Source organism: Schistocerca piceifrons, chromosome 9, assembly GCF_021461385.2.
Source record: "Schistocerca piceifrons isolate TAMUIC-IGC-003096 chromosome 9, iqSchPice1.1, whole genome shotgun sequence".
Taxonomy (NCBI): domain Eukaryota; kingdom Metazoa; phylum Arthropoda; class Insecta; order Orthoptera; family Acrididae; genus Schistocerca; species Schistocerca piceifrons.
The window spans coordinates 153280869-153291654 of record NC_060146.1 but is presented as its reverse complement, the minus strand read 5'-3'; the positions used below and the strand labels follow the sequence as shown (position 1 = coordinate 153291654).

The 10786-nt window shown below is 46.6% G+C and overlaps 1 pseudogene; it reads left to right on the top strand.

The window, feature by feature from the left end:
- Positions 1 to 874: 874 nt before the first annotated feature.
- On the top strand, positions 875 to 992 carry LOC124717570 (annotated as a pseudogene).
- The last annotated feature ends 9794 nt before the right edge of the window (positions 993 to 10786 follow it).

The following is a 10786-nucleotide window of genomic DNA, read 5'->3' as shown; positions in this document are numbered from 1 at the left end:
GCCTATCCCGATGTTATTCAATATGGACGTTTAGCAAGGAGTAAAGTAAACCAAAGAAAAATTTGGAGAAGGTATTGAAGTTCAGGGAGAAGAAATTAGACGTTAGACGATGACATTGTAATTCTGTCAGAGACAGCAATGTACTTTCTAGAGCTTTTGATTGAAATGGACATGCCTTGAAAGTAAGACATAACAAGAACATCAACAAGAGCAAAACATGATTAATGGAGTGTGATCGAATTAAACCAGACGTTGCTGAGAGAGTCAGATTAGGAAATGAGACACTAAAAGTAGTAGATGAGTTTTGCTATTTGCACATTAAAATAACTGATGATGGATGAAAAGAGCAGGATATAAAATGCACACTCGCAGTAGGAAGAGTAGCTTTTCCTAGAAAGACGATAGTTAATGCAGCGCGTGGTCTACAGGGTCTGTGATCTGCTTCAACCTTCTGTCTCTGGCAGTCACTCTCCACCCTACGGAAATTTCTAATGCTGCGATGTCCTTCTCTATGTCATCTTTCCACCTTGTACGAGGTCGGCCCAATGGTCTTGTTGTCTGGAGAGTTCCTTCAAATGCGTTTTTGGTGATTCTATCTTTTGTCTTCAGACGCAAGACCATAATGACAACAACTACAACAACAATAATGAATCTTTTGTGGATGAGCGCAGATCTTTGGACGGGGAGTTGATTATTTGTTTGGGCTCAACCATACCCTTCTTTTCCTTATGTTACGATAAAGGCGCAATTTCTCGTCTCTAGTAACGAAGCAGGATAGCAATGGTCGAAGCTGATCACGAGCCAGTTGACAACGAGCAAGCGAGATGCACATAAGGCCACCGGATGATTTTTGTTACCCACTGTCTCCAAATTGGGTAACGGCCTTGCCGCAGTGGATACACCGGTTCCCGTAAGATCACCGAAGTTAAGCGCTGTCGTGCGTGGCCGGCACTGGGATGGGTGACCATCCGGGCCACCATGCACTGTTGCCATTTTTCGGGGTGCACTGAGCCTCGTGATGCCAATTGAGGAGCTACTCAACCGAATAATAGTGGCTCCGGTCAAAGAAAACCATCATAACGACTGGGAGAGCCGTGTGCTGACCACACGACCCTCCTATTCGCACCCTCTGCTGAGGATGACACGGCGGTCGGATGGTCCCGATGGGCCACTAGTGGCCAGATGACGGAGTGCTGCTACTGTCTCGAAATTGCAAAATGACAAAATTTCAACTCAAATAACAACAGCGAAATACAAATAAAAAATCACAATCGATATACAAGCGTGCACGAACCATGATGCGTTACCTACGCACCCGAATTTTGAACATCCATCACTGCATGCAAATGTCGCGTGGTAGTGGAATGATCACACTTCATCACATCTGCCACTTCTCGAGTACACTGACGTGCATCATTTTGGATTACTGCTTTTAAACAATCTTCATAAAATCCCGAAGGTCTTTCTGAGCGCGGATGGTTACTAATGTCACACCGATCCTCCTTAAAACGAGGTTCTTGCCTTCCTCTTTCCAAAGACATCATCCTCATACATGGGGCAAACGTTACTGGCTGTCACCCCTCTATCTCACTCATAAAGAAGAATATGTCGGAGATGTTCCGATTTGTCCACTTGGCACTCCATTTTCTAGCGTCCACAGCTCCACCCACTGTCTCCAAATTACAAAATGACAACTCAAATAACAACAACTAACTACAAATAAAAAAACACAATCGATAAACAAGCGTATACTAACCATAATAACAACTTGCAAAACAATAACGCTAGGATCTTATGCACCAACCTAATATGTGCAATATTCAGGATACTCATTGACAAAACAACTAAAGTCTATGGAAAATATGCCACTGTAACGTGAAAGTACGAGTATAAGTAGTTGCCAAATGTAGAGCCAGTGTTTACAATAACTCTTTTGATTGAGAGCAATAATATCAGGCTTATTTTCATATAGGGGAGAAGTGATCGAACATAATTAATAGCACTGAAAAAGTTTTAATTAAAATTTTCGATATACCTAATCTCTCGTCAGAATAACGCCCGCAGCAAAGCAGCGTTTCAGGGAAATCAAACAGGTTTAACGCGGTTACTTTTGTTTATAAATTCCACTTTATAAACCATGTGAAGGATTGTAAGTTCTCTTATCTTGTTTTCTGCGCTCTGAATGACTCTACGTAGCTGCGGCGTGTGATATACGCTACGAAAGGGATCAGGGGACGTTTGTTAAATTGCAAGAAAATCTTCTATAGGTAATTTATACGGGACAGGCTTTTGCCTTAAGGTCACGGACTAAGAATAGCTGAGTAATTGAGTGCGAGAAAAATGTAGCGCTCAGTATTAAATTATATTACATGCCGAATAACCGATAACAGGATCTATGGACTACACGAAGGGACGTTAAACTGAATATAAGAACGGAATTGGACAATAAGCTTTGTGAAAGTAAAAGCGTACGAAGTTTGAATGTCTGTAAAGAAGTATAATAATGGACCATAGACCTTGCTGTAATATCTTTGCGTGACGAACTATAAAAATTAAGGACATTTTAGTTGCCGTAATTGCTGAGAGTAATTTTAGAATCAACCCTCCTTTTCTCTGTATACAAAACGCAGTCATTCATGGTCATTTATTTATTATTCAATGTTGTTCATAAAAAACTAAGGTGATTTCCACGACAGAGTGTGTATTAGTCAATGATAATCATATACAAGCTGCAAAATGATCTCTGGATGCCGGAAGATTCGATTATGAAATATTGTGAAGCGTAAATTGTGATTTAAAAGCTATTTAACAATTGCTTTCCAATCGGAGAGAAATACACTACTGGCCATTAAAATTGCTACACCACGAAGATGACGTGCTTTTTTTTTGTCATCAGTCTACTGACTGGTTTGATGCGGCCCGCCACGAATTCCTTTCCTGTGCTAACCTCTTCATCTCAGAGTAGCACTTGCAACCTATGTCCTCAATTATTTGCTTGTCGTATTCCAATCTCTGTCTTCCTCTACAGCTTTTGCCCTCTACAGCTCCCTCTAGTACCATGGAAGTCATTCCCTCATGCCTTAGCAGATGTCCTATCATCCTGTCCCTTCTCCTTATCAGTGTTTTCCACATATTCCTTTCCTCTCCGATTCTGCGTAGAACCTCCTCATTCCTTACCTTATCAATCCACCTTTCAACATTCGTCTATAGCACCACATCTCAAATGCTTCGATTCTCTTCTGTTCTGGTTTTCCCACAGTCCATGTTTCACTACCATACAATGCTGTACTCCAGACGTACATCCTCAGAAACTTCTTCCTCAAATTAAGGCCGGTATTTGATATTAGTAGACTTCTCTTGGCCAGAAATGCCTTTTTTGCCATAGCGAGTCTGCTTTTGATGTCCTCCTTGCTACGTCCGTTATTGGTTATTTTACTGCCTAGGTAGCAGAATTGCTTGACTTCATTGACTTCGTGACCATCAATCCTAATGTTAAGTTTCTCGCTGTTCTCATTTCTACTACTTCTCATTACCTTCGTCTTTCTCCGATTTACTCTCAAACCATACTGTGTACTCATTAGACTGTTCATTCCGTTCAGCAGATCATTTAATTCTTCTTCACTTGCACTCAGGATAGCAATGACATCAGCGAATCGTATCATTGATATCCTTTCACCTTGTATTTCAATTCCACTCCTGAACCTTTCTTTTATTTCCATCATTGCTTCCTCGATGTACAGATTGAAGAGTAGGGGCGAAAGGCTACAGCCTTGTCTTACACCCTTCTTAATACGAGCACTTCGTTCCTGATCGTCCACTCTTATTATTCCCGCTTGGTTGTTGTACATATTGTATATGACCTGTCTCTCCCTATAGCTTACCCCTACTTTTTCAGAATCTCGAACAGCTTGCACAATTTTATACTGTCGAACGCTTTTTCCAGGTCGACAAATCCTATGAAAGTGTCTTGATTTTTCTTTAGCCTTGCTTCCATTATTAGCCGTAACGTCAGAATTGCCTCTCTCGTCCCTTTACTTTTCCTAAAGCCAAACTGATCGTCACCTAGCGCATTCTCAATTTTTTTTCATTCTTCTGTATATTATTCTTGTAAGCAACTTCGATGCATGAGCTGTTAAGCTGATTGTGCGATAATTCTCGCACCTGTCAGCTCTTGCCGTCTTCGGAATTGTGTGGATGATGCTTTTCCGCAAGTCAGATAGTATGTCGCCAGACTCATATATTCTACCCACCAACGTGAATAGTTGTTTTGTTGCCACTTCCCCCAATGATTTTATAAATTCTGATGGAATGTTATCTACCCCTGCCGCCTTATTTGACCGTAAGTCCTCCAAAGCTCTTTTAAATTCCGATTCTAATACTGGATCCCCTATCTCTTCTAAATCGACTCCTGTTTCTTCTTCTATCACATCAGACAAATCTTCACCCTCATAGAGGCTTTCAATGTATTCTTTCCACCTATCTACTCTCTCCTCTACATTTAACAGTGGAATTCCCGTTGCACTCTTAATGTTACCACCGTTGCTTTTAATGTCACCAAAGGTTGTTTTGACTTTCCTGTATGCTGAGTCTGTCCTTCCGACAATCATATCTTTTTCGATGTCTTCACATTTTTCCTGCAGCCATTTCGTCTTAGCTTCCCTGCACTTCCTATTTATTTCATTCCTCAGCGACTTGTTTTTCTGTATTCCTAATTTTCCCGGAACCTGTTTGTACTTCCTCCTTTCATCAATCAACTGAAGTATTTCTTCTGTTATCCATGCTTCCTTCGCAGCTACCTTCTTTGTACCTATGTTTTCCTTCCCAACTTCTGTGATGGCCCTTTTTAGAGATGTCCATTCCTCTTCAAGTGTACTGCCTACTGCGCTATTCCTTATTGCTGTATCTATAGCGTTAGAGAACTTCAAACGTATCTCGTCATTCCTTAGTACTTCCGTATCCCACTTCTTTGCGTATTGATTCTTCCCGACTAATGTCTTGAACTTTAGCCTACTCTTCATCACTACTATATAGTGATCTGAGTCTATATCTGCTCCTGGGTACGCCTTACAATCCAGTATATGATTTTGGAAACTCTGTCTGACCATGATGTAATCTAATTGAAATCTTCCCGTATCTCCCGGCCTTTTCCAAGTATACCTCCTCCTCTTGTGATTCTTGAACAGGGTATTCGTTATTACTAGCTGAAACTTGTTACAGAACTCAATTAGTCTTTCTCCTCTTTCATTCCTTGTCCCAAGCCCATATTCTCCTGTAACCTCTTCTTCTACTCCTTCCCCTACAACTGCATTCCAGCCGCCCATGACTATTAGATTTTTGTCCCCCTTTACATACTGCATTACCCTTTCAATATCCTCATACACTTTCTCTATCTGTTTATCTTCAGTTTTCGACGTCGGCATGTATACCTGAACTATCGTTGTCGGTGTTGGTCTGCTGTCGATTCTGATTAGAACCACCCGGTCACTGAACTGCTCACAGTAACACACCCTCTGCCCTACCTTCCTATTCATAACGAGCCCTACACCTGTGATACCATTCTGCTGCTGTTGATATTACCCGATACTCATCTGATCAGAAATCCTTTCTTCCTTCCACTTCACTTCACTGACCCCTACTATATCTAGATTGAGCCTTTGCATTTCCCTTTTCAGATTTTCTAGTTTCCCTACCACGTTCAAGCTTCTGACATTCCACGCCCCGACTCGTAGAACGTTATCCTTTTGTTGATTATTCAATCTTTTTCTCATGGTAACCTCCCCCTTGGCAGTCCCCTCCCGGAGATCCGAATGGGGGACTATTCCGGAATCTTTTGCCAATGGAGAGATCATCATGACACTTCTTCAATTACAGGCCACATGTCCTGTGGATACACGTTACGTGTCTTTAATGCAGTGGTTTCCATTGCCTTCTGCATCCTCATGTCGTTGATCATTGCTGATTCTTCCGCCTTTAGGGGCAATTTCCCACCCCTAGGACAAGAGAGTGCCCTGAACCTCTATCCGCTCCTCCGCCCTCTTTGACAAGGCCGTTGGCAGAATGAGGCTGACTTCTTATGCCGGAAGTCTTCGGCCGCCAATGCTGATTGTTTATCAAAATTTAGGCAGTGGCGGGGATCGAACCCGGGACCGAAGTTTTGATTATGTATCAAAGACGCTACCCTTTTTTTTTTCAAAAGAAAACAAAGACTCCAATTATACTGGTTTCTCCTTCCAGTAAACTAAAATGAGTTTCCTTCGTCTCGTTGGCGAAGAAGCAATCTTTTGGAACAAGAAAAGTTTCTCAAAGCCAAAATCAAATTTCTTTTTCCTTTAAGAACAAATTATGAGGAATAAATAAGGAAAAGCTTTTTAAGTCGTCGTTCGACTTGTAGTTAAAGTCCAGTTCTTACAGGAGCTCCTGAAGTGTATCCGCCTACAGTATGCCAGCTCGTCCAAACGTGTCTTCTCATGGCGTAGGCGTGGGTTCTGGGTAGCAGATCTATTCAGTTCGGTTCGGTTTATACAGTTTTCAGCTTCTCAGGGCTTGGACGTTCCAGCTACTAGGTGGGTCATCGAAAGTGCTCCGTAAGAAATTGGAAAAATATTGTTTATAGCGTGGGTTGCGTATCAGGACGCAGTGTCGTTCGTTGAGATAAGTCCAATATCCTAACGCAGACTTGTCGCCAGAAGTGGAAAGATAGCGGATCGTGTGGCCACAGATCCAATTCACAGAGTTCGTTTTGGCGGAGGGGTAGAAAGTCTTATCGGGGTACAAAAGCATGTGGACGTCGATCTGAGCCGGTGTCTGGCGAGTAAGAAACGCCAAAACTCGCCGCGCAAGTGTCCAGACGTCTAGCGCTGTGCCACAGTGGAACCGGTGGACATCCGTGTCATCCACTCCACAGTGGGTGCAGAGGGATGAATCGGCGAGATGGATGCGGTGCAGACGATCTCGGTTAACTTGTTTGCCATTCACGGTGATGTACCACGCTGATTGAACTCCTGATTCGAGAAAACGCGCCTGGATCGCCTTCCATATGTGTCGCCACACATACTGTTGATATTTACGTTCGATAGGGTTGGACGGGCGGCATCGTTGTAACAATTCGGAGACTGTTTTCGTGAGGTACAAACGTGTAAGTGGTGAGGACCGGTAGATATAACTGCACTCCAGGAAAAATCGTTGGATGTAATAAAAGGGGGTTGGAATGGTCGACACCAGTACTGGGGCGAACAAGGAGGCCGGTGCAAAGTTGTGAAGTAGGAGGCTAGTAAGGCTCTGCGGGCAACGATGCCAAAGTTTTAGTTGGGAGCTGACGTATAGTGCCTTGACACGAGTCGGCATGTGGATGAGTCCCACCCCGCCACGATCTCGTGGCAGTGCAAGGGATTCAAACTACACCTTGAATAACATCCCCGAGCTGACGAAGGAGCCGAAAGCCATCAACAGTCGTCGCGCCAGGAGATTTGGGACTGGTAGTACTTGAGCCACGTGTGGTACACGGGAAGCAGGTTACATGTTCACGTATTGCGCGCTTTGGATAACGTCGAGAGCTCGTAGCCGGTGATCTGCGAGATTTGCTCTGATTGTCTGTAGCAAGCGTCTACCATTGATAGTCGCTGAGCGGCGCAGGTCTGCTGTGAAATCAAGTCCAAGACACCGTATGGTGGCGGCGACACTAAGGGGGGCAGCGCACCTCTCCGGCAAGCCCTCACCAAAGAGCAGGACCTTGGATTTTGACACATTGAGGCAGCTCCCCGACGCTTCGCCGTAAGTCGCCACCCATGTCAGTGCTGCTCGTACTTCATCTTCACTGCGCAGATATAGTACTATGTCGTCTGCGTAGGCTGTACAACAAAAACGGTGGCCTTGCACAGCCATGCCTTCCAAACGTTGGCGCATGCCCTGGAGCAGGGGTTCCAAGGCGAAAGCATACAAAGTCGTGGAAAGAGGTCATCCTTGTCGTACAGATCGTGCGATGACCAGGGACGGTGTAAGACGACCATTGTACATGATTTTAGAGGTTGCACTACTCAACAGGCGCATAGCCACTGTGACAATACCGCCAGGAAAACCCATATGGTGAAGAACTGTCCGTAAATAGAAGTGGTCAACACGGTCGAAAGCCTGGCTAAAGTCCAGTGAAGCCAAGGCGCCAGGGAGACGCTGATGATGCGCTAATGCTATCATGTCTCTGTAACGGCAAAGGGCCGTACGGATGTTGTTGTCGCCTCCTAGGGAAGTCTGGTCGCAGGATGTGACGTAACGTGCGACCTTCTTGAGTCGCGATGCCAGTAGCCGTGTGAATATTTTCATGTCGCTGTTGAGCAAAGTAATTGGTCGATAGTCCTGGACCCTCGATAACCCGCGCGGTTTATGTACGGGGATAATAATTCCTTCTAGAAAGGCGCTCGGGACCACTGTCATCGGTGACATCAGCTCTTGTGCGATTGCCGTCCACGTGGAAGCCAACAAATAGTGAAAACTTTTATAAAATTCGATGGGTATACCGTCAGGTCCAGGAGATCTGTTATCGGAACCCGCCTTGATAGCATCTACCACTTCTTCTGTGGTTACGTCGTCTTGGAGGTCATGCACTGCATCCTCTGGAAGAGTGTTCGTAGTAAGCTGAGCGACTTCTGTGATCAGTGCTGCAGAATGCGGTACGGCTGCATATAGCCCGGCAAAATGAGCATGGAGAGCACGACCGATGCTTTGTTGGGTGTCGTGCTGGCGCCCCTCCACATCAGTGAGGACTTGGATCAGAGCTCGTCGTCATCGTTGTCTTTCCTGAAGGAGGTGGTTCATCGACGGACGTTCTTGAGGGATTCGATTAGAAGCTCGAGAACGGACTACAGTGCTTTCCAAGTTACACCGCATGATCAAGGAGATCTGCGCCTTCGTGCGATGGACCATCGACTACCGGGCTGGCGAGAAAGGCATCGTCGTACAGTCACGCAGAATGGTGTAGTATAAGTGCAGGGTATTAGTTTGCCACGCTTTTAATTCCTTCCCATAACTCATCAGAGTCTTCCTGAGGGTCGGCTTTGCACAGGAGAGCCACCATGATAAGGTGGAGCCATAGGCTTCTCGACGATGGTGCCCACGCTTCTTCGACCACACGGCGACAGTCTGAGGAGGTCAGGTGAGCGACATTGAGTTTCCACAGACCACGACTGTGCGACACTTGCTGTCGGGCGAGAGTGACGTCACAGAGGTACGCATCATGGTCTGAAAAGGCCAAGGGCCAGACTTCCGCATGACGTGTGCCATCAGCAAGGGAGCGGGTAACGTAGATGCGATCTATGCGGCTTGACGAGTGAGAGGTGTAGAATGTGTAGCCCGGTTGAATTCCGTGGAGCTTCTTCCATGTGTCAACAAGTCGGAGACGGTCGATGACCACTGAGAGAGATGCACAAGGGGAATGTCGCGGGAGTTGGTCCGCGGGCTCTTGTGTCGAGTTAAAATCCCCACCGAGTACCAAATCGTCCTGTGGACCGGTGAAGAGGGGTGTGACGCTTTCATCAAAAAAAGTTTGTCTATCATGACGACGGCCAGTGCCGGACGGAACGTAGATATTAATAATACGCACGCCGAACAGTGTGAGGGCCATACCTCGCGCAGTGAGGAGGTAGATGACGTCCTCTGCAGGGAGTCCGTCGCGTAGCAGGATGGCGACGCCGCTACCGGTATCGGATGCGGGGGAAACTTGGGCGTTGTATCCGGTGGGAACTAGGAAGTCAGCCACAAACACCTCTTGTAAGAGTGCTATATCCACATCCGCAGAGTAAATAGTGTCTCTGAACATGGCCAGTTTATGGGGGGGCACGAATGGTGGCAAGATTCATCGTGGCGATACTATATTGCTGTGTACGGCCATCCTCAGTATTTGCAGAACGTGCGGTAGAAGTAGCCGGCAGGTGGAGACCCACCGGTGGTCCCGCCGTGGTGATAATTACTGGCGGGGCGCCAGCCCCAGTGTCGCCGAGGTGGACTCCTGTGCAGACACGCTGGCAGTCTGTTCCACTTCTTCTTCAACGTCATCGGCCCAGGAAGTTGACGACGTGGACATGTGACGGTCACGTACTTCGGTCACGTACTTCCGGAACGGGTGTTGTGGATTCCGCAACCTGAGTGGCAGGGGGACCACCGTCATCATTCGTTGACAACGGCGAGGACACGTCCCTGGCTGGGAGAGTAGGCGTCACAGGAGGGGCGCCTGTTGCTGCCACATCGCGTGACTGGACGCAATGTGGGAGATCACCGTCAGACATCAGGTCGACATCTCGTGGGGCCGTCTGAGAAAGGGCGTCATCGGAAGGCGTTCGTCGTCGTATCCTGTGTTTGCGAGGCGACCGCTGTTTTCTGATGTGGCCTTCTGAAGCAGAATGTGGTCGCCCGTCGTCTGACGCCGAACCTGTCTGGACAAAGGCAGGCGTCGGCACGACACCGAGGTCGACGTCCATGGTTCCAACAGGAACATCGGTTTCGGTCTGCAAACCGGACGGTCCTGAAGCGAACATTGGAGGCGACGCCGTGCTTGTGTCCTCGGCGCGTTGTGCGGCGGCGGGTGGCGTTGACGATGCTGCTGGCGCAATCGAGATTGGTACAACGGGGTCCTGTGCAACCTTGGCGTAGGTGATGGGTAAGGACGTGACCGTCGAAGCCTGGGTCTCTTCACGTAACGGCGTCTGTATTAAACGGCGGTGTAAGCATTCGGAACGTACATGTCCCTCCTGGCCACATCCTGTGCACGTTCGTGGCTGTCCATCATACATGACGATGG